Genomic DNA, 24,664 nt, shown 5'->3' on the forward strand with positions numbered 1-24,664 from the left:
TCTGGGTCTTAGTAAGGCTGCATAACAATTCACTAGGCAGAACATGCATAAGGCATAGCAGGGCCACACCGGACGGCTCCAACCAGGTGGGGTTGCTCCAGTTGGACAGGGCCAGACAGCTCTTTTGAGACTAATAGAAGCAAGGTGGATGGGTTGAGCTCTCCCAAACAGGGTTGGGCTGGGTTACCCAAAGCTGAACTGGGCCTGGCCTAGGCCACTCCTCTGCTCCGCTCTGGTTCTGGCCCTCGCCCCAGAATAGCCCACGGCCTCAGGTAGGTAGGTGCTCTCGGTCTTCCTCCAGAGGCTTGGGCCAAGGAAGCTCAGGCCATACGGCAGCGTCCAGGTGTTGTAGGCACCAGCCTCCTCTAGGAATGCAACCAAGTACCCTCCGGACCCCCGCGGTTTCCAATACCTGAGAACTAGAGTGTGGCTAGAACTTGAACCTGAAATTCTCCAAACCTCACCGGGGAATCTCCCCGGCTCCGCTTCTGCTCCCCGCGCCCCTACCCCGGAAACCTGGCCCCGCCCCTACACAAACCTAGCAAGCAGGGCTAAGCAGGGGTGGGGGTGGGGGCACGCGGCTTGACTGCCAGGGCTGGGCGCTTGCCCGAAGGGACGCTGCGCGGTGCGGATCTCATCCAGGTTGGAGCTTAGGCCGAGGCCGGAGCAACTTCGGCAGTCCTTCTGTCAGTTTGGCTCCCTGAGGGGCTGGAGCTGGGAAGCATCTCTGGGCTATTGTGCGTTTGTTTGGAAACAGGTGCAGAGTCTCCCCCACTCCAGTTTTACCCCCGCACCCCCACCCCGAGCCGGCCTCCTTAGAGCCCTCCCTCCCTCATTGTTCACTTGGCCAGCCTGATCTGGGCCGGGTTTGGAGGGGCGGGGGGAGACCTATGGGGCGGGGCTTGGAGGGGCCTGGGCCTGGAGGGGGCGTGGCCTAGGGGGCCCGGAGCCTGGAGGGGGCGTGGCCTAGGGGCCCCGGAGCCTGGAGGGGGCGTGGCCTAGGGGGCCCGGAGCCTGGAGGGGGCGGGGCCTAGGGGGCCCGGAGCCTGGAGGGGGCCGGGCCTCACCAACCCATTAGTCCTCTGCAGTCCTTCATGTGCGGCGAGGGCTCCGGCGAGCGGCTAAGCGCCTGGCCGCCACGCTCTGATTGGCTCGTGGGGGGGCCGACTACTGCCACCGGCTCTGCTGCTGCCTGGACCCGGAGGAGTTTGGGAGGCGGCGACGGTCCATGGTCTGAGACAATCTCGGAGGAGCAGATGCTGACTACGTAGAGTACGGAGGAGTCCTGCTCTCCCACCCCTCGTTGGCCCGGGTCAGGACACACTGGGGCCCCACCGCTCCTGCTGAAAAACTTTGTCTGCCTGAATCAGCCCGACTGCAAGCCCCCGTGAACGCGGGGAAGGCGCGCACGCAGGCCCCCTTCAGGTTCCCTAGGTCCAGTGGGAACGGGAGCGAGCCAACGTCCCTCCCTGAAGCTGCACCCCCCCACCCCAGCCGGGACCCCTGGGCCGTGGGGAGAGCGCACGCGCAGTCACCCACTCCCCCAGGGCACTCAGAGGCCGCGCTCCCACCCCAGCTGACCCAGCTCGGGTGCTTAGAGCTCCAAGGTGCTATCATGGGACCCCCGGCGCCCCCCCAGACTGAAGGACGAAGCGGCCGTTTTGGCCTTTAGAGGTAAGGAAGTGTGTGTGTGTGTGTGTGTGTGTGTGTGTGTGTGTGTGTGTGTGTGTGTGTGTGTGTGTGTGTGTGTGCGCGCGCGCGCTCCGTAGTATCTTTCACCTACTGTCCACGGGATGGAGGTGGGGGGAGAGTTGTGAGTGGACTTCAATCCAAAAGCCGGTTCCCCTGGGGGATTGGGGAATGGTCTGTTTGGCTCAACTTTATAAACTTATATCTGTGCATCGGTGCACTGACTGAATTGGAGGAGAGGGGATCTGGATCCCAAGTAAAGGGCAGGCTCCCCACTGAAGGTTTGGCGCTCAGATGGGCAGCAGTGACTGGGAAGAAACGAGTCTGGGGACTTTCAGTAAAAGATATCCTGGGGCCCTATGGTCCGAACCTTCCTGCTTGGAAGGGGTTAACAGGAAGGCTTTGTGGGTTCAGCTTGTTGCTTGTCTCCTTTCCTTCTACCTGAAATCTGGAGAGCTCTGTCTGGAATTGGGTTCTAGTACAAAGAAACAGTGATTCTTTTTGTACTGGGAAGGAGTATCAAGCCTCACTTTCCAGGAAGAAACCCACCAGAAACCTTCTCACCAATCTTTGAGCCTTGATCATTACACGTTTCAAGAGCCAAACAAATTGTTCTTGCGGGGTAGAGAGTTGGATCCAGTCGCATGTGTATGAAGATAAGGGACCAGCGCACAGACAACTGCAGCAAATGAATTTTCAAAATGCGTAGCCTTTTGCCCCAGCACTACAAAATTTAATACTTGTGCATTTTCTGATATTTTTCTGTTTGGGGCCCAGCCAGCTCTCCATTATCTGCAGGTGGGTTATCCGTGAACTCTTTGTTACCCCAGACTGGCAGTCAGTACACTCTGGGGCTGCCTGCCTGCCTGTCTCCCTAAGTAATGAGAACTTTTGTGGCTGGGCACCATTAGGATGCAACAACAAACATTGCATCACAGATTCCAAAGCCAAATAGAGATGACTTGGAGACCTTCCAACAATTCAGTTCAGCATACAGAGGTCTAATAAATGCCTACTGTGTGTAAGCCCTGTGCTGAGTGTTGGGGAGGTAAAGGTAGAGAAGCCAAAGTCTCTACCTTCAAAGCGTTTGCAGTCCTGTAGGAGACTCAGTCGACACAAGTATGAGTTAGAAAATTATAGTGCATGGGAGGGGGTCAGACAGAGCAGGCAGCAACTTGTTTTAAAGGGGAAAAAATGGGACTTAGAGTTAGAAGAGACCTGGGTTTGAATGCTGGTCCTGAGACATATTGTGATCCAGTTATTCAGTCTCTGAGTCCTAGTTCCCTCATCTGTAACATGAGAATAACAATACTTTCACTACCCACCCTACATGGTTATTGTGAGCAGAATACTTCACTAAGCTTAAAAGACTATCCAAATGAGTTACTAGTATTCTTATTAATATTTTTGCAAATGAGGGTAAGTGAGGTTCTCTGTATAGAGCTGGAAGAAGGCCAGCAGTAGTGTGAGAGAAATTAGGAAAGGTAAACCAAACATAATTGGGAGGGGTCTTGAATGCTTGTCTATGACCATTGTCTTTTCTTCTATAGATAGCAGGGAACCAATGAACTATTGTGAGCAAGGGACTTAAAGGCTAGTAGTGACTCTCCCTTCCCTCCTCCACTTGGTTACTGCATTTTTGTCTTCTGACCAGTGGGGAGTTCTACCATGGTGATCAATTTAGTACTGGGTTGCTTGATTTCTCAGGGTGAGGCCAATCTTGTTTATATCTGCCTTACCTCTAGACAAGAGGTATGTGTGTGGCTGGGAAATTAGGTCTAAGCCTGCCCATGCCTTAGGAGCCAGGGATCCCTGTGTCCTGACCTGTTATGAGTCCTGGCTTAGATCATAGAATGGTTTCTATATCATAAAAATGTCAAATCAAAAAAGGCCCTTAGAACTTGGAATAGCCGGACTGTAGAATATTAGAGCTAGAAAGTCTTTTTAGAGATCAGTTAGACAAAGTTTCCCTTCTATTCTCCTGCCCCTTAACAGATGAAGAAATTGAGCCCTAGAGAAAGGAACAGATTTGCCCATGGTCATAAAGTATGCTACTGGAAGGACCAGGTTACTCATTCATGGAGAAATTACTGTTTCACTTTGCTGAAAAATGGACTTGGCCATTCCCATTTCTTTGGTTTTGTTATTTTAGTCTGGTCATTTTTCAGTTATGTCTGACTCTTTGTAACCCCATTTAGGTTTTTCTTGGCAAAAGATACTGGAGCAGTTTCCTTCTCCAACTCAGATGAGGAAACTGAGGCAGACAGGGTTAAGTGACTTTCTCACAATCACACAGCTAGTAAGTATCTGAAGCAGGATTTGAACTCATGAAGATGAATCTTTCTGACTAGTACCTGCACTCTATCCACTGTGCCATCTAGCGACCCCGCCTCTTCAGATGGAGGCCTATTCAATGTTTAGATGCTGAAAGTAGAATTCAAACACTGAACAGTTTCTAGGAATCCTTTCTCCCTAGCTGTACAATTGAACTCCCTATCCTGTCTATGTAATCCAAGTCTGGGCTGAAGATTTTCTTAATCTTTCTTTGTAGAATCAAAATCTTCATACTTGACCACTATCTTCCCTCAAAGTTGAGGCATCCAGGGCTTTCACAAGGAATCTGACATTCCTTGCCTAACTGAAGAAATTCAGAGCTGAAAGGGATCTGAAAAGTGGCCTAGTCCAACTACCACATTTCACTGATGGGGCAGCTGAGTACCAGAAAGGTTTAGTGACACAGGGAATTAGTGTCAGAGCTAAGATGAACTCTGCCTGAGAGCCATAGGCTTCTAGAATCCTGGATCTCCTAATCTTTGGGTTATGAGGCCACTAACTACTGGAACCAGCTAGGGCCTCAAGGTTAGGTTGGCAGCTGAAGACCCCTGGAAGTATTTTCCATGTGTAGGCCTGCTAGTTTCACTTTTAGTAGGTCATTCCCCTGGGGGTAATCATTGCCTATGCTAAGCCAGGCCTCACTTAAAAGACAATTACCTTTGAGAGGGATCACATTTAACCCTAAATAGCTCAGTGTGATTATGGTTAGAAGATTTTAGATTTAGATTTGAGAAGCATTTCTCAAGTATCTACTATGTGCCAATTATGAGGTTAAGCACTTTACAGTTATTATCTCATTTTATCCTCACAAACAACCCTGGGAGGTAGGTGATTATCTTCATTTCACATATGAGGAAACTGAGTCAGACAGTGGTCAAGCGACTTGACCAGGGCCCCACACCTAGCAATTGGCTAAGGCCAGAGTCTAACTCATGCCTTCCTGACTCCAAATCTAGGACTCTATCCACTGCACCACCCAAGTGCCTGGCTACCTAGTCAGCATAGAATACTAGTAGGAGTGAACAGAGAGAAAACTCAGAGGAGCAAAGATCAGCTTTGCTGCCTTCATTAGAGAAAGAACACTGACTTTGGAGTTAGCAGATCTGGGTTAGAATTCCAGCTGACACTAAAAATTATGTGACTGGGTAAGTCCCTTTTCTATCAACCTCAGTTTTCTTATCTGTGAAATGGGGAGTATAACAATTCTAATGCATGCCAAGATTTACAAAGTGACCTCATAATGACCTGCAAGTATTAGCACCATTTTATAGATGAGGTAACTGAGGCTTAGAGATATTGTGACTTATCCAGGGTCACACAACTAGTAAGTACTGAAGCTGGGATTTGAACCCAAGACTCTCCTAACTCCAAAGTGCTCTTTCAAGTGCCCTGTGATTTTTCTGATATTTGTACTACCCTTCTTGAAGTGTTGTTAATAAGAGAAGTGCTTTGTGAAAATGTCCTCACAGGAATTAGAATTATTATTATTAATAACAGTATTATTACACTAAGGACCTGCTTGGCTCCCTGTGTCTCCTTCATAGGCAAGCAAGGCTCCTGGGGCGTGGGCCCAGCTTGGATCTGTTGTGTTCACGCGTCATCGCCTGACTGCACATGTGCAGGCCTGTTGCTGCTTCAAGTCCTGGTTCAAAGCCAGGTTTGCTCCTTGTGGGAGAGGATTGGTCCCTAGGGAGGGGCCTCTTGCCCTCTTGCCCCTGAGAATGTGGTTGATGGGTTGGCAGACAATCATGTTTTTTTGAGGGTTTCTCCTGTTGGACTGGATAGAGGATGATCCATGGTACAGAATACTGATTCCTACTAGTCAGCTGGGAGTTTAGTGCCTGGGTCACAATGTGGCTTTATTTTTATCAGCAGAAACCTGTCCCTTTTCTTTGAGGTCCTACTTTTGTTTTAGGTGTGTGTGTGTGTGTGTGTGTGTTTGTATGTGTGTGAGTATGTGTGTGTATGTGTATTATTTGTGTTACCTTTGGGAAAATATCTGACTTCAATCTGGGCTAGGCTGGGCTGAATGTGTAGCAAAGGATATTGGGTAAAGAAGTGGTCAACATCTCCCACCTGCTCGTTTCAGTGGCATGGTACACCATCCCTACTGTGTGTAGATGAGAGGTAGTAGGTAAATAGTATAAAGAATAAGAACATCCGGTTCTAGTCTTAGCTCTGCCACTAACTACCAGTGTGACCTAACAGCAGATCATTCCCTTCTCTGAACCTCAATTTTCTCATCTGTGAGAGGAAAGTTTTAGATGTAGTCCTTGAGGTGCCTCCTGGCTCTGATATTTTAAATTGGCTAAACATTTACCGAGTACCCACTGTATACAGGACACTGTGCTAGGTGATGGATGAAAAATGAATAGTACCTGTCCTCACAGACCTTACAGTCTGGGGGAGGGAGGGGAGAATGACCTGTGTACAGATAAGAATAATTGAAGGTAGTAAGTATGGAATGGGGGAGTGGGGAGGGAGAGTTGCAGATACCAGTACTCTAGGAAACATTGGCAAAGGATAAACCACTTTCCTCAAGCAAAGCTGCAAAGAGAGAGTAGCTTTCTGATCCCTTGGTGTCTAGCAATCTATCTACTGTTTCCCATAAGGTTCTTATTTGTATTGCCCATTTTGTCACTGAGAATCAATCAGCAAACATTAAGTGCCTCATATGTGTCAGGTATTATCCTTGGTACTGGGTAAAACACAGACAGATAAAAACCAGACCTTGCCCTCTAGGGGATCACAATCTTTTTCTTGTGTGTATGTGTGTGTGTGTATGTGTGTTTCTACTTTTAAAATTCATAATTTAATGAGCACCAAATAAAATGAGCATTTCCATACAAGTTATAGAACAGAAAGGGAGGATTGCACATGCAACTTCAAATATCTGTTATGTAGAGTTTGCTTTTCTTTTTAAGACTATAATAAATACAGCCTATAATTTTCAAAGCTGTCCTGGTTGTCTGTGATTCCTTCTGTTCTCTTCCCATTTTGGGGAGGAGGGAACTCTATTCCTGGTCCCACCCTGTTGGAAAAAGGAAAAAGAAAACAAATAGGTATAAATGCTGCAAAATGTATGTCTCACTTGCATTTTGAACTTATTACCTCTCAGAATGTAGGTAGTGGGGTTCACTTTAGAAAATAAATTTTATCTTTTTTTATGAAATTAATTACTATATGCATAGCGGAACACACAAAAAAAGAGCATAAATGAAACCACCAATCTCCACTTTAATCCACCTGATTTTTTAAGTATATGTAATACGTTGCCCATATTACTTTCAAAATTGCTCTGCTTATCTGTGCTTCCTTCTGAAATTCCTTCTGTGCATTTAAAAAAATATTACAGTTGCGCTCTTTTTTGGAGGTATTACTGTTGCTAACCTCCTCTCTTTCTGCAAAATCTCTTTCTCAATTAAAAACGGGGAGATGGGAGGGAACCTTGTAACAAATAAGCCCAATGTAACAAAGCCATACCATAACCGTGTCCAAAAAATATGTTTCTTTTTGAACCTTGAGTCCAATCTCTCTGTCATGAGGTGAGTAAAATGGTAGAAGGTTGTATCATTGGTACTCTGGAATCCTGGTTGACTATTTCATTGATCAATATTAGGAGCTAACATTGTAATTGGAGAGGCAATGTACAAATAGAAAGGTTCATACAGGATGCATAGAGAGTAGATCAAAGGTAAACTTGGAAGAGAAGACTGTAGCTGCTGGAGAGATCAAGAAAGACCTCCTGGAGAAGTTGGCTTTTAAGTTGAGTCTGGTTAGAAGCAAGGTATCCCAAGAGGAGGCAACACATTTCAGGCATGGGGGACAGTCACTGCAATGGTACAGAGACAGAAGATGGAGTGTTTTGTGTGAATAAACAGATAGACCATTACAGTTAGAGTGGAGCATTCATAGAGGGGAATAAAGGATAAGAAAACTAGAAAAGTAGGAAAAGTAGATATGAAACAAAGGAGTTTATACTTGATATTGTTGTTTAGTCATTTTTCAGTCATTTCTGACTCTTTGTCACTCTATTTGGGGTCTTCTTGTCAAAGATACTGGAGTGGTTTTCCATTTCTTTCTCCAGCTCATTTTACAGATAAGGAAACTGAAGCAAACAGGGTAAGTGACTTGCCCAGGGTCACACAGATAGTGTCTGAGGTCAGATTTGAACTCAGGAAGATGAGTCTTCCTGATTCTAAGCTCAGTGCTCTGTACCACCTAGTTGCCCTTTACACCTGATACTGTAGATAACTGAGTAGCAAAGTGATATGGTCAGAGTTTGACTTTGGGAAAATCACTTTGCAATTAGTGGGAGGGTTAGATTGGAAGGGGGAGACTTGAGGCAAGGAGACTAATTAGAAGGCTATTTCAGCTATTTCAGTGCCATAAAGAGCTGATAAGGATTGAAACTAAAGTGGTAATTGTATGAGTGAAGAGAAGAGAAAGTATATGAGAGTTGTGAGGGCAGAAATGACAAGATTTAGCAACTGACCAGATCTATGAAATGAGCAAGAATGAGGAGAGGTTGTAGACCTCTGGTGTGTGTTGGCCTGAAGATGTTGGAGGTTATGTCTCCATATGGGTTGTGGTGGTAAGAGTAAATGAAGGGAGGCACAGGGAATCTATAAGTTAAGAAGAAAAACCTAGGAATAAGAATCTATGGATGACACTTTGGAAAATTAGCAATCTCCTGAAACACATCTGGGTTTGAGGACCAGGGAAAGAGCCTTTTGATTGTTGGGAACTGGTTGGAGGTGAAATGACTTGTCCAAGGTTGCCCAATGGGTTTAAGGCAGATGGGAGGCAGATCAGAGGACATAAGTCTTTAGAGATAGGAAGGACCCTAGAAGGAACCCTTTAATATTGGAATTTAGAACATAGTATGCCTGAATTGGATGAGACTTCGACTTCTCTGGTCTGACCCTCCTCATTTTACAAATTAGGAAACTAGGCTTGGAAAGAAGTGAAAACTAGACCAAACCCCTAAGTGGTACAGCCTGGAGAAAGGGCTGGGAACAGGCAGAATTCTGTGACTGGGCTGTGTACTTATAATTATTTGATTTGTATGTATTTAGTTTGTAGACTAAAGAAAGCCACACAGTTTGTGAGAAGAGTGTTAGACTGGGAGTCAGGAGACTTGGTTTGGAGTGTTCTGGCTTTGATACTTACTGTCTGTGTGACCCTGGACAAATCACTTGACTATCCTGAGTCATAGTTGCTTCATTGGTAAGTTGTGGCTAATAAAACTGTATTATCTATATTTTTTAAAAAATACTATATTATCTGCCTCATGGGGTTGTTTTGAGAAAAGTATTTCTCAAGATTGAAATACTTTCTTTAAATGTGAGCTGTTGTTATTTGTACCTGAGATTCCTCACATTGAGTTACCTTCTCTTTGGAATGCTTTTGGCTTTTCATCACAACAGGAGACTGGAACTACAGGTCAATATTCTATTGGTTTGCCAAACTGGGCCCAAAGGGAGACTGGGGAAGCTTTGTCCTAAGCCCTAGGGGCCTGACTTGGTTTTGCTTATACCTGATGGGCTGTAACTTTACTCCCACAACCCCCTCCCAGAGGAGCCAAGTGTTGGGTTTCACAGAGCCTGCTTAGGTTCTGAAATCATCCCTGGCTGGGCGAGTCATGAATCTGGCCTAAGAAGTCCCTTCCTGATCCCCAGCAATCACATCAGACAACTCATCTCTTTTGAACCATGTGGTTGGCCACAGCAGCAGACCTTGCCAGGCCTGGGTTTGCTGGCAGCAGGAGAGTCTTGGATTTAGTGTTGCGGGCTGGCTGAGCATTACATCACATGCTTCCCTCAGCCTTTTCCTGTCTTGCTTAAAGATCCTCCCTCCAAAAGAAACAAACAAACAAAAACTTTTTAAAAAATGTTGTGAGTTATGCTGTGGGTTTATTGTGTCAGCATCACTGGCAAAAGTGCTTTTTAGAAACCTGTAAGTGTCTAACAGAGTGTCCATTCCCTGATTCCATTCTCAGCAATGCAAAATCATAAACATTTTTGTTTAGAATTCCTAGGTAGTTTTAAATTTACAATGATGTTATTTAGCTGTTTTTCAGTCATATCTAACTCTTTGTGACCCTATCTGGGGTTTTCTTGGCAAAGATACTGGAATGGTTTGCCATTACTTTCTCCAGCTCATTTTTACAGATGAGGAAACTGAGGCAAACAGGGTTAAATGACTTGCCAGGGACCCACAGTTGGTGTCTGAAGCCAGATTTTAACCCAGGTCTTCTTGACTCTAGACCCAGTATTCTCTCCACTGTAATACCTGGATGCCCATATATTTGTCATAGATTATGAAATATTGGATATAGGATTCCTCAGTCTGGCATTCTAGGACCTCCACAACTCAGCCTGACATGATTATTTTAGGCTTATCTCCTATTATACCCCTTCTTGGATTCTATACTCTAGTGACCAGGCAGGGCTGGGAAACCTGTGGCCCTCTAGGTCTCAAAGTGAGGCCCTTTGACTGAATCCAAACTTCACAGAACAAAAATAGCGGATTTAGTTTGCGAAGTTCGGATTCAGAGGGCTGCACTTGAGGACCTAGAGGGCTACCTGTGATCTTGAGGCCACAGGTTCTCTAGGGACCAGAGTAAAACTGGTGTACCCTCTGTTTCCCAGAGATAGCCAATGTTCTCCCACTTTCTATCATTGTCTTTACCTGGAATGTCCTCCCCTTCCGTCCCCTCAATATCTGCTTATTGACATTTTAGTCATTTTTCACTATCTAGCCCAGATGCTACTTCTTCCAGAAAGTCTTTGGCCAAGTTGGTTGGAACATTGGAATCACAAGATATGGGTTCAAATCATCTCAGACACTTTACCAGCTGTATGAACCTAGGCAAGTCATACTAAGCTTTCTTAGACTCAGTTTTCTCATCTGTAAAATGGAGATAATAATAGCAACTGAACTTCCTTGGTTGTTATGAAGATCAACATATGAGATAACATACATAAAGTACTTTGCAAACAGTAAAGTACTGTATAAATGCTAATGATCATTATCATCATTAATATACTTTCACGACTTATTTATTTTCAGTATAGGTCATCATTATTCCTTGGTCCCTTCTTTCATGAAGCTTATACTCTAGTGGAGGGAGTGTTCTTGGTAACAGTTAATAATATAGTACATATCCAAGTAATTTTAATGTAAAAGAATACATAATAAGTGCATAATAGAACTACAAACTATTCCAGGCAGTTCAAATGGGCAAAGGTAAAGTCTGATTATTTCATCCTTCATGACAAAAGAGAACCAGAGAAGGACTTTGCTCAGGGGAATGACAAGAAGATATCTGAGTTAGGAAAATTAATCTGATAATATAGAATCAATGGCTTGAGAGATGAAAGAGAGTAGAGCTAGGAAAGCCAGTCAGGAAGTGAAAAGCTTAGAGATGCTTTTTGCCTGTGCAACCCTGGTACAACTGTTTAACTTCTTTGTGCCTTAGCTGCCCAATCTATAACGCAGGAATGAGGGGTTATGGTACTAACATGCCTTCCATTTCCTGGACTTTTAGGTTTATAAAATGCTTTTCTCACAACAACCTGATGAGTAGGTAGTCTTAGCATCATTGTCCCCATTTCTGCCTGGAATAGTTTGTAGTTCTATTATGCACTTATTATGTATTCTTTTACATTAAAATTACTTGGATATGTACTATATTATTAACTGTTACCAAGAACACTCCCTCCACTAGAGTATAAGCTTCATGAAAGAAGGGACCACGACTTATTTATTTTCAGTATAGGTCATCAATCCTGAACGGGTCCTGAAAGGCTTTGTTGAGTTATTTCAGTCATGTCTGACTCTTTGTGACCCCATTCAGGGTTTTCTTGGCAAAGATATTAGAATCATTTGCCATTTCCTTTACCAACTAATTTTACAGATGAGGAACCTGAGGCAAACAGGGTTAAGTGACTTGCCCAGGGTCACATAGTTAGTTGTGTCTGAGGCCAGATTTGAACTTGGAAAGGTGAGTCTTTCTGACCCAGGCCCAGCAGTCACTGTACCACCTAGGTTTGCTATTGAGAGGCTAGCGAATATAAATCCTTCATTTTTACAGATGAGGAAATTGAAACCCAGTGGAGCCAAGTAAGTGACTTGCTTAACTTCATATAGAGTAGTAAGTGACAGGTTCAGTTCAAACCCAGGTTTTCTGCCTCCAAAGCCCATCCTCTTCACCACATCCTACTATCTAATGTGGAAGGGAAGGGAAGGGAATGGTTCATGTGAACAATGGTTTATTCTCAAGAGGCAACCATCTCTTTGAAATTCTTGGGTGCTTTTGTCATTTTTTTCTACTGGGGAAAATAAGGAGATTGTTATCAGGCTGGAAGTGGTGGTTGTCTTTAGCTTGATGGAGAATTGAAGGATGTTGTTGGTTGATAGCAAGGTTGAATTGACCTAAGCTTCAGGTGGAGTAGGGAATGAACATGGAGAGAGTAGACAATCCATTCTCTGTCTTCACATAATTTTTTCATCTAATGGAGCAGGAAGATACCCATACTTGAAACAGACAGAACACACAAAACAGAGTGGCATCATATGGTATACACTACATAGCTAAATACTGAGGGGAAAGAAGAAGCAGAAGTAATGCAATCATTTAAATTGTGAAGGGGAGGATTAGGTAGAAAAGGCTTCAGAAAAGGAAGAGGTGAGACCAGAAATTGGTAGCAGAGTGAGGCCAGTGTCATGAAGAGTACTGGACTTGAAATCAGAAGACTCAGTTTTGAATTCCAGCTTCATCTTTTCTTAACCCTATGACCTTATGTATAAAATAGAGAGAATGCTGTAGGTACAAATTATCCCCAAGGCTGTTAAGAAAGTGGTTTTTAACAAAGTATAAATAGGATCCATTATAATTATGGAATATAATAATAAGATAATTATATAATTATTATTTTCATTATCACTCACTCTTATAGAATGTTAGAACTTAGAGGGCCCTTAGAGATCAGCTAAGCATCCTGTTCTTTTGATATATAGAGAAACTGAGGCCCTCCCCCCAAGGAGGACGTGATTTGTCCAAAGTTAGCAAGGATCAGAACCTTGTAGAGTCTTAGCTGGACATCCTTTTTGCTATACCATAACTTGTATGAGAGCTCAGATACTTATCACCCTCTACTCCCACTCCTGCACTAACCCAGATTTTCTTTCCAACTTTGCACTTCCAATCAACAGCTGGTCCTTCCTCCTCAGTCCCTTTGCATGAGCTTGGAGTCATCTTTAATTCAGGAAAGCAGAGTGGTGAAATAGAAAAGAGTACTAGATTGGAAATTAACGGACTTGGATTCAAATCTTTGTCTACTGTCACACAAATTAGGAGCAGGGTGTGTCACTTTAGCTCAGTTTCTTCATCCTTAAAATGGATATAACAGTGGTTTGCACTGCTGATTTCACAGTACTGTTGTAGCAAGGAAAACAGTATAAACTTCAAAGTGTTATAAAGAGGTAAGCTGTAGTTATTTTTATTTGATTATGCATTAACTGCTGATATTTTCACCTTTGACATTGTTTCTTGGATCTGTAATTTCTTGTACGTGGTTGCTATCTCCATCCTAATCTATATCCTCATCCTGTCTTGTCTGAACTATTGTTAACAGTCTCTCCGCTGCTGATCTATTTTCCCTCCAATCTACCCTACACCTCCTGCTGGATTAGTCATTATAAAATTTTTTTCTCTCATGCTTGTTCCCCACTCTAAAACCTTACCTGGCTCCCTGTTGCACCTGGAAGATTGGTAATAGAGGGACTGGTGACAAGTAGATAAAGTAAGAGACTATTGCAGTATTTCTAACTAGAGATATTGAGAACCTGAACTAGGATTATGGATATGGGAATAGAAAAAGAGGAAGGAACAGATGAAGGAGACTTGCCTAACTGGTTATAGCAGGAGAACATACTCATTCCACATAGAGAATCATTTAATTTAGAGCAGGAAGGGACCCTCAATATAATTCATTCTAACCCTTATATTTTACATATGAAGAAATTGAGGCCCCAAAAGATTGTAACTTACCAAAAATCACATAATTAGTAAATGGTAGGTAGGAATTTGAATCCAGGTCCTCTGACTCCAAATCTTGTGTCATTATTTCATTTTTGTCTTTGAAGTCCCAATGCCTATCACAGTGCCTTGCACCTATTCAGTGCATAATCTGTTGATTGGTTTTTTCTTCTACATTATAGTCTGAGGAAGCCACAGGCAGACTGCCTACCTTTATTGTGTCATGCATTTATTTCTGATAGTAATCAGTGGGGAAGATGCCAATTCTTGCCAGCTTTGTCTTCCACTTCAATTGCTGTGAGCTCTTTCCGATGTATGCACTTGTTTCTCATGCCAAATGGAGGTTGGCTTGGTAGCTGGGAAACCTCCAATCTCTTCTTCTACAGAGGAACCTAGGTTATATGCCTCTGCTTTAGGGTCTCTTAGTTTTCTTGGATGCTGGTAGCTTTTTGTTGTTGTTTCATAGTATAGTAGGATGAAGAGGTTGGATGAGATGCCTCTGAAGTACTTTTCAGCTTTAGATCTAGGATCTTCTGCTTTGGAGTGGGAAGTTTGGTCCATATCATAACATTAGAATAATAATGATATTAATAATTAACATTTATTTAATGCTTTGATATTTGCTAAGTACTTTACATATATTCTCATTGGATCCTCCCAACCTCCCTGTGAGACAAGTACAGTTATCACCTCCATTTTACAGGTGAAGAAATTGAGGCTGACAGATGTTAAGTGACTTGCCCAGGGTCAAACAGCTAAGAAAGTGTCTGAGGAATGATTTGAACTCTGGTTTTGGTGACTGCAGGTTTTACACTGTCCCACTCTGCCACCAAAGATACAGTGCTAGAAGGGACTAAAATTAAGCTAGGTAATCACCCAGTCCACTTCCACATTTTATGGAGCAGAAAATTGGGTCTAGAGAGGGAAACTGACTTGCCTAAGATCCTATAGATAGTAACTAATAGACTGAACTTGAAACTAGCTCTTCTGACCCCAGATTCAGGGATCTTTCAACTAGACCTAACTGTCTGGCAAGAATGAATGGTTCTATTGAAATTTACAAAGTTCTTTCGCCCTAACAACCCTGGAAATTAGGTGACTGCAGTGTTGTTTTCACCATTTTACAAAGACTCAGAGAATCTGTGTGATTATGTTTGTTATTTAATTATATTATACGTTTATTTATTTAAATTTATACTAAATATATGTACATATATATATTTATTATTTAAATTATTTGGGGCCAACTGTTGTCAAATAGGATCCATGATAACTCATCCAAGTGCATACAAAAGTAAAACCTATTCATAGCCAAGGGGGATAGAGGGACTTAGCCTTCACCAGGTTTTCTATTTCTGCTCAAGGCACCACAATCTTTCCAGTCACCTGGGTTCATCACCTTCATTAATTTTAACTCTTCCCTTTCCCTTGATGCCTACATTGTGTCAGTTGCCAAATCGTATCCTTTAGAGCTTACCTCCACAATATCTTTTCTCTCTTCTTCACTTGAACACTGGTTAGATTTAACTCAGGATCTAGGAACTTGTTTCAACAATTTTTTAAAACTGTATTTTAGTATAATTAGTTTATTTTGTAATCCTAGGCTTCTTATTTTATGTATTTGAAACCCTTATTCTGAGAAGGGGTCCATAGACTTTATCAGATTACCAAAGGGGTCCATGACACACAAAAAAAGATTAATTAACAACCGTCACCCTAGGTTAGCCCCTCATCTTAACACCTAAACTAATTGAAATAGTCTCAGGATTGTAGAATTTTTAGCATGAAATGACCTTAGGAGTAATTTAGTCCAATCTTCATTTTATGAAGAAGGAAACTGAGGTCCAGAAACATAAAGTGATTCACCTGAGATGACACAGATAAAATTGATCTTGGAATCAGACTCAGGTACTTGGACACTAAATCCAGTGCTTTTTCCATTATATAACTCTGCCTATTATGTGGAAGGGTGTGGGGCTGGGGAGGAAGGAAAAGACCTACAGGAACAATGGTTCTCTCAGGAGGGAGCCATCTTTTCTTTGAAATTCTTTGGAGCTTTTGTTCTTTTCCCTGCTGGGAAAATGTTAGAGGAAGGTGGCTGGGCTGAAAGCTGTGGTTGTCTTTGGCTTGGTGAAGAAGCCAGCAAGAGGACTGAAAACTCCTAGCCTAGCATCTGTGTAGGTGGTATAGGGGGCAATATCATGTTTTCTCTCTCTGCATCTCTATCACCATCATCATCATCACCTAACACAGGGTTAGGCATACCTTAGACCAGGGGTGGGGAACATGTGGCCTAGAGTTCACTTGTGGCCTTCTAGGTCCTTAAGTGTAGTCTTTTGACTGAATCCAAAAGGCCTCACTTAAGGATGTAGAAAGTCACATGTGACCTCAAGGCCGCCGCTTCCCTATCTCTGCATTTGGCATTCATTGAATTAAATAAAACTCTGTTGAACTGAGTTTGATGTACCTGAGATATGAGGGGAGAGGTTGTTTGAGTGTGTGTGTATTGGGGGGGAGGTGTTTGAGAAAGAAAGACAGAGAGACACAGAGATAGAGATAGAGACAGAGACAGACAGTCACATGTACACAAACAGAATTTCTACCTTAAAGACATCCCTGTCATTATAAATGTAAATAAAATCAGATCTGAGATTTTAGGACTATCCCAATGCCGTCATTTTGATTTGCCGTATATACTAGAGCTACAAAGATCTTTAGAACATGAAACATGGGTTGTTAGAAGAGGACCATAAGAGTTATTTAATCCAGCTCCTTCATTGTTAAGGAAACTGAGGCCTGGAGACAGAAAGTGACTTGCTTAAAAACACATACCTATTAGAGGAAGATTCAGGACTGGAGCCTACACCTTCTAACTCCCAGTCCAGGCCCTTTTCTCTTGTGCTGTTGGGTTAAGTTATTTGTCACCATCCCCATAGATTCCCTAATGGTGGTGGTTGTTGGGAAGCTGGGTGACTGGTGCTAATCTCAGAGGGCCAAGTTTAGAGATGTTTTCTGGGTCAGCAATCTAGTGAACAACTTCCTGGGAGAAACAGCAGCACCCCGCTCTGATCCCAGCACAGGTCCAGATTTAAAGTGGAAGGAGGGGCAGGGTACAGCGGAATGAGCTGGGAAAACTGAGGCTGGAAGGAGGAGCACAGCTCTCTGGCTAATAAAGAACCTTGATAGCATTAGGGTTAGTCATAGAGATGAGGTCACTGGCTCACCACTGAAGTGAGATGCCACATATAGGACTAAGAACTTTGGGAACATTCTTTCTAAGCTTCTTTGGTTTGAAATCTCCTGGTTTTCATTACTCTTTATCACTTTCCCCTTCCTCAGTCTATATCAATCAGTTGCTACATTTTGTTGATTTTACCTTTACAATATTTCTTGTATCCCTCCCCTTTTATCTTATCATGGCCACTACCCTGGATCAGGGCCTTATCACTTCTTGCTTATACTATTGCAGTAGCCTCCTGATCTATTTCCCTGCCTCCACTCTTTCCTTTCTCCAGTTTATTTATGTTCCACCGAGCTGTTGCCAATCTGATATTCCTAACAGATGGTTCTAGCCATTTCTGACTCCTTGAATCGAAAGGCTTCCTTGACTTCCTGTTGCATCTACGATAAAATGCAAACTATAGACAGTTTTCACTTTAGGTAAGTGAGTAATGCTGATTTGCCTTTAGATGTTGGAGAAGTTGGCAGGGGCATCAGCATATGGTTCAAGGACATGTGGGGGCCTGGGTGAAAGAAGCAAGAGCAGGTGGAGGAACATGAAGGGACAAGGGCCTGCCACGTGGGGATCTGGCCTGAAGTGAGAAGAGGAACATGCAAGGGCTGGGAGCAGACATGTGGGGTCAAACACAGACCAGAGAGGACAGGCGACGCTTTGGGCCAGGGACAGATGTCTACCAGAGTCCAGACAGATGGAAGACTCATGATATAAGAACAAAAATGAGATAGTCCTTGACCTCAAGGAACTGACATTTTTGGCGGGGGAGACAACACATGCGTATTTAAGTATATAGAGGGGGATGAAAAGAAAAAAGAAACAGACATGTGTGGACAGACATTCAGGCCAAGCCCCTGATCTGGCAGAGGTGGTGACAGTGGCAATCTCTCTGCCTGTTTGTCCTTCTGTTTTCATTTGAAGAGTTTTTTTTGGAAGGGCAGGGGAGGCCCCAGATTTCTGAGGGTCAGAAGCACAATACTCCACAGTTAATATGGGTGTTTTTTTTGAAATGCAGATTTCTTTTAGCATTCTTTACATAAAATGGAACTTGTATAATGCAAATTTACATAAAGCAAGAACTGTCTGTATTCTTTTTGGCATCTACAATCCATTGCAATCTGGCTTCCTCATCAACCCTACATAGGCCCATTTACAGCTCCTCATACTTGACATTCTATAGCCTGCCTCGATGTCCTTGCTTAGACCTTTTGCCTGGAATGCTCTTCCTTCTCACCTCTTATGCTTGAAACCCCTAATTCCAAGGTTCAAGGACCACCTCCTATAGATCTTTCCTGATCCTACCCCTCACCATTGTTAATGTCTTCTCACCTCTCCAAGTTTCTTTATTATTTTTTAAAATACTTACCTATCTGTGTATGTGTTGTTTTCTCCAGGAATATGTAAGCACCTTGAGGGCAAGGACAATTCCATTCATGTTAAGAGATGTTATTAATGCTAGGATATGAACTTAGTGAGCTTTAGTGGGTATTATAACTGAGAAGAATATAGAATAGTAGAGCTGGGAGGGACCTTAGAGATCATCAGGGCAAATCCCTTTGTTATGTACAGAGGGGAAAACTGAACCTCAGAGAAAGGAAGCTTCAGACTTAGGAAATCTGATCAACACAATGACCAATCATAATTCCAGAGTACTCCAGGTGAAACGTGCTGCCCACCTCCTGATAGATGATAGTCGCAGAATATAGATTGATGCTTTCTCTTTTATTTTATTTTATTTTTGGACTGGGACAATGCAGAAATTTGTTTTGTTTGATCATGCATGTTATTTACTACAGTTATGAATTTGAGGAAGTCACTTCCCTTCTCTGGGCCTCAGTTTCCTCTTGAATAAAAGGAGAAGGTTGGACTAGATAATCTCCAAAATTCCTTCTAGACTAAGTCCTGTGATTTCTGCTATTAATGTCATTTTCCCTTCCAGCACCCATACTTGAAAACAGAAGTCACTGCTATGCTCTATGCTGTCTGATATGGGTCCACACTTTTCTTTTTGGACCTCCTCAGAGACCCGTTAAGGTATGGACTTGGCCTTGCATCCTGGGTGCTAATCTTTGGCCCCCTGCTTGGCCGGTGTGGTGCGTGGCTGGTGGACAGCTATTCAAGCTTGTTGAAAGGTGGTAACTTGGGACACCAATGTTGGAGCCATGAGCTCAGTGGAAAGTGCAGAGTAGCTCACTGAGTGGAGTCTGGGGAGTGTGCCTAGGGGGTCAAGTATAGAAGTGGCAGGGTTCCTGTGCTCAGGTGAACCACCTTTGTCTGGTGACACTGTGTTTGGGCCTCTGCTTGGGGAGCAGCTACATCTGTTCTATGCTCCAAGTGGGAAACAAGTGTGAGAATTGTGGAACTGAGTTTTTAGACTTCCATGTATCAGGTCAGTGTTGTCTAATTGGTCACAGCAACTCTAACTAGGCTTACAAAGGGGTTTTAAATTGAGACTGTAAAGAAACACCCTAGGCGATAGAGAGGACAGAGATGAAAAACTTCCAACATAGAAGTCTTTTACTGAACAGTGACTTATGGCCTGAGAACCAATGTCAAGCTTATACTTCTATGGCATGGTTTTATCCATGTCTAATGGGACCTTTTCCAGGCAGGTAGTGTGAATATTCTTATCTTTGTTGTATAGAAGAGGAGACTGAGACTCACAGAGCTCATGGATCCGTTACCAGAAGGGACCTTTGAAGTTATCTCTGAACATTTCATCTTACAGGTGAGGAAACTGAGTACTGCAGAAGAGAAGTGACTTGCCCAAGGTCACACAAAGTAATAAGGGGCAGAGGTCCTCAAGTCCTCAGACTCCCCAGTCCGTTGCTCCTTCCAGGGTTGCCATGCTGCCTTGACTTGCTACCACTGGTTAAACAGCTAGTTGTCATAATCATAGGATCATAAATTTAGAACTGAAAGGGAAAGGACTTTAGAGGTCCTCAAGTGTTACATCTCATTTTACAAATGAAGAAACTGAGGCCCAGAGACCATGAGTGGCTCAGTCACTGTTGAGGAGATAATATGCATCTGAGCTGGGATTCAAACAGATGTCTGATGTTGAGTCTAGTGCTTGGAGTTTCCTGACTCCAAGTACACTGTTGTCTCTACTGTATAATTCTTGCCTATCTTTTATTACCTGGGAAATGAAGTAGATTGGACTGCCAAGGACCCTTTGAGCTCTAACATTCTATATTCTAAGGTCCTTTCCATTTCTAAAATTCTACTTTTTTAAGGTCCCTATGGCCCTACAATAACAATGGCTGATAATGAAATAGTTCAGCGTTTACAAAGTACTTTACATACGCCATCTCATTTGATCCTCATAACAGTCTGATAAGGTAATTGCCTGAAAGCAATGTTGTCCCCATTTTACAGATGGAAAAACTGAGATAACATAGTAAATATTAGAGACTGGAGTGAAAACCTTCCTTCCCTCCTCCTCCCTACTCAGGACAGGGCAGCTAGGTGGTGCAGTGGATAGAGCACCAGTGCAGTAGTCAGGAGGACCTGAGTTCAAATCTCATCTCAGACACTTAACACTCACTAGCTGTGTGACCTTGGGCAAGTCACTTAACCCCGGTTACCTCATCCTGGATCATCTCTAGTCATCCTGATGAATATCTGGTTGCTGGATTCAGATGGCTCTGGAGGAGAAGTGAGGCTGGTGACCTGCACAGCCTCCCTCACTCAAAACAAAGTCAAGTGCAAGTCATGTCATTATTTCTCTGATGGCATGGTCTTCTTTGGCAATGAAGGGTGAACACACACTCAGGACAATGATGAAGTGTGGAATAGATGCTGGGGTAGCAACCTTGGTGTTAATTAAGGACCCTTGGTAGTAATGGAGGACTGCGGTGTTGTTGCAGTCTCCACCTGACATGGTGGAATCCAGGGCAGCAGTTTGGAGGGAGGGGTAGGAAACTACCAGCTTAGTTCCTTGACCTGGTTGGGTATCCACCCACTCTGGTCAAGCAGCAGCAATTCTGCTCCAGTTCTTACCTCCCAGCAGAGTGACAGAAGTTCCCTTGAACACCACAATTCCCACTCATTCTTCATCAGTTTCATCTCTAACATCCTCATCCTTCCAAGTTTTGTTCTTCATCCTCACCAAAGGTCCCTTCTTTCTTCCTCCTTTTTCATGAGAGTTGACAGTAAACATTCCTTATTGATTTTACACATTCTTCTTGATATTCTGAGATTGAACTTGATGACATCCAGTTTCTCTTTCTGAGTCTGTGATTCAATCAACACTTGCCCTAGGCCCAGTAGAGCCTCCCATGAGTGATGATAATAATATTAATAATGATGACAATGATAGCTGGTATTTACATGGATCTTGATGGTTTTCAAAGCATTTTACAAATATCTCATATGATCTTCATGATAATCTGAGAGATAGGTGCTAATATTATCATCCTTTCCATTTTACAGAAGAGGAAACTGAGGCAGGCAGCCATTAAGTGACTTGCCCATGATTATACTGCTAGCAAATATCTCAGACTGAATTTGAATTCAGGTTATTCTGATTCCAGATCTAGTGCTCCATCCACTGCACTAGTGAGTGGCCTTTTGAGGGCACCAGAAAAAAGCAGAGGAGTGAACTTCTGCACATCAGGAAGAAGAAAGAAGCACCAAGGTCTTGAATTCTTTACACTATGATGTTTTCAGTGATGAAACCATTTCTCTGTATCCATTCTTATCTCCTCTTTGAAGTATTAGCTACTGTTTGTTCCTGACAAGTTCTTTTAAACTGTTCTTGATGTATCCTCCTCTCTTCTTTACGGAAGTGGGAGACTATGAATGTGAAACATCACATATGCTGTCAGATTTAGTTGATTGGTTGTTTAGTTTTGTCAAAATGCTTCTTCTCCCCCTCCCTTTTACTGTTTGTTGTAAGGGATGGATGATTTTTTGGACAGGGAAGGGAGGAGGGATATCTTTGGAAATACAGATGATATAAAAACAAAACATATCAATAAAAATCTTTTTAAAAGAAAAAAGTATTAATTTCTTCCCTGGAGAGTTTCTCCTTGCATCCCTTAGTTAATTGCTTAAGTTTGGGTGTACAATTTGAGCTATTTCTCTATGAGGGGACAGAAGGCAGTTTGATAGCTTACTGTGTTCTGGTGGCTATTATTTTAATATGAAACAATAAGGATGATTATTATACATTTTTAGTGGGGGATGATGAGAATTTCCTTCCTCTTCTGGGGTTGGTGGGGAATGCCGTAAATCATGCAGTGCCCACGTGTTCTGGGACATAATCTTGTTGAAGTTGTTGATGTGTTTGGCTGCATGTTCCTTCTGTGCTAACTTGCTGTTTCAGTGCTATGTTTGTTTCCTGTCTACAGAGGAATGGTTGGAAAAGCTCCCTTTAAATATTTAGAACTAATTATCCATGTACATATTTGGGGAGGATTGGCTAATGAAATATAAATCACAAACCAACAATCAGGAATAAGTTTTCAGATGGCAAAGAGTTAGTAGCTCTTCCTTGTTGCTGTTGTTAAATCCATCGGAACTGAGTTCTTTTGGAAATATACCATCCCTTTGGAGGAATATCTTCCTAACTCTCGTAGAGACCAGCAACTCTCTACTGAGCTGAAATAGCCTTAGACTTGCAGTTAGAACATCTCAGGATTTTTGAACAGAAGAAGGACATGATGTTTGCATATGGAACATTAGTCTGATAGCATATGAAGGATAATTGGACAGGGAAGGGGCAGAAAGTCTTGCTAGGCTATTGCAGTCATCTTGGCAGGTATTAATGAGGGGTCTATACCTAGAAGATGGAAATAGGACAGGAGAGGAAAGGACAGAGATAAGAAACATGGTGGAGGTAAAATAGTTAATTGTCTCTTCATTTGACTACTAAATGTGTCTGTCAATCAAGTATTAAGCCCTGACTGTGTTATGATGACCTGTGCTATATTCTGGGGAAACAAAGAAAAATAAAGTAGTCTTCTGCCCTCAAGGAGCTTATACCCTATCAGGGGAGAAAACTTACATATATGATATTATCTGTATAAATACAATGAATACCAGATAATTGGTGGGGGAGGGGAGAGGCACTAAGAGCTAGAAAATCAGGAAAGTCTTCATGTAGAAGGTGGCACTTGAGCTTAGCTTTGAAGGAAACTAGAGGTTCTAAGAGATGGAAGTAAGTAAGAAGTGACTTTCAGCCATGGGGAACTGCCTGTACAATGGCATAGAGATGGGAAAGAGTGTTATGTGAAAAACAGCAAGGTGGCTGGCTTGGCAAGACTATGGAGTGTATGAAGGGAAATAATACATAGTGAGGCTCAAAAGGTAAGCTGGAATCAGGTTGTACTTTGGCTTTAAATGTGAAACAAAAGAGGTGATGTTTTACTATAGAGGCAAAAAGGAGCCACACTGAGTTGTGGCTACTAGCCCTATGATCTCTGATCTCTTCTGTTTCCTGGCTCATTCTTTTTTTTTATTATTTAATATTTTATTTTTTCCCAATTACATGTAAGAACAATTTTAACATTCTTTTTTTTCTTCTTCAAATTTTAAGTTCCGATTTCTCTTCCTCTCTCCCCTCCCCAACTCATTGAGATGGCAAGCAATTTGATATAGGTTATACATGTGTAGTCATGCAAAACATATTTCCTTGTAAGTCACCTTGTTTTTTTTTTTTTTACTTCTGTCTTTAATGGAAAAGTAGTCCTTCTCCTTGCTGAGACCCACACTCCTACTTGGGCTTTTGATCTTCTCTCCTCTCTTCTGCTCTGGGAGCTTGACCCTTTGAACATTCTCTTGCGCTTTGATCTTCAGACTCTCCCTATCCATTGGCTTCTTTCCTGTCCCCTACACAAATGTCTGGTCTCTCCATCTTTAATAATAATAATAACAGCAGCAGCAGCAGTGACAGCCCTTTCCTTGGCAAGGCCATTCTCCTCTCAAGTTGAATTCCTGTCTTTTCCTTTTCACAACCAAACATCTCAGACTCCTTAGCATCTTCAAGGCTTGTAGCAGCTGCTACTTTCTTTGGAAAGCCTTTGCTTATCTCCCTAATTACTGTTGTCCTCTTCCCCCTCAAGAAATCACCTTGGGTTTATTTACCAATACACATGTTGTATTCACTTCCCCCTGCAGGTAGTAGATACTTAATAAATGTCAAGTTGAACTGAAATGATCTTATTCCAAGTCACTGCTCTTTTCTCAAGTCATCTGAATATATATTTATTAAGTAGGTATTCTCTATAGGACCTGGTTCTAGGCAGTAGGGGAGATACTGATATAAACAAGACATGGTTCCTTGACCTCACAGAATCATAACTTGGCCCTTCAGATTCCTTTTCTGATACAACTTGGTAATGCAGTAGATAGAATGT

The 24,664-nt window shown here is 42.8% G+C and overlaps 1 protein-coding gene across 1 annotated transcript in view; it reads left to right on the forward strand.

The window, feature by feature from the left end:
- The first annotated feature begins 1,092 nt into the window (after positions 1 to 1,092).
- DAB2IP (DAB2 interacting protein) overlaps positions 1,093 to 24,664 on the forward strand; it is a 293,662-nt gene continuing 270,090 nt past the window's right edge. Inside the window, exon 1 of the mRNA XM_072631804.1 lies at positions 1,093 to 1,674. The gene's annotated coding sequence lies outside the window, so the exon portion shown is untranslated. The remainder of the gene's footprint in view (positions 1,675 to 24,664) is intronic.

This window comes from Notamacropus eugenii, chromosome 1 (genome assembly GCF_028372415.1).
Source record: "Notamacropus eugenii isolate mMacEug1 chromosome 1, mMacEug1.pri_v2, whole genome shotgun sequence".
NCBI classification, from domain to species: domain Eukaryota; kingdom Metazoa; phylum Chordata; class Mammalia; order Diprotodontia; family Macropodidae; genus Notamacropus; species Notamacropus eugenii.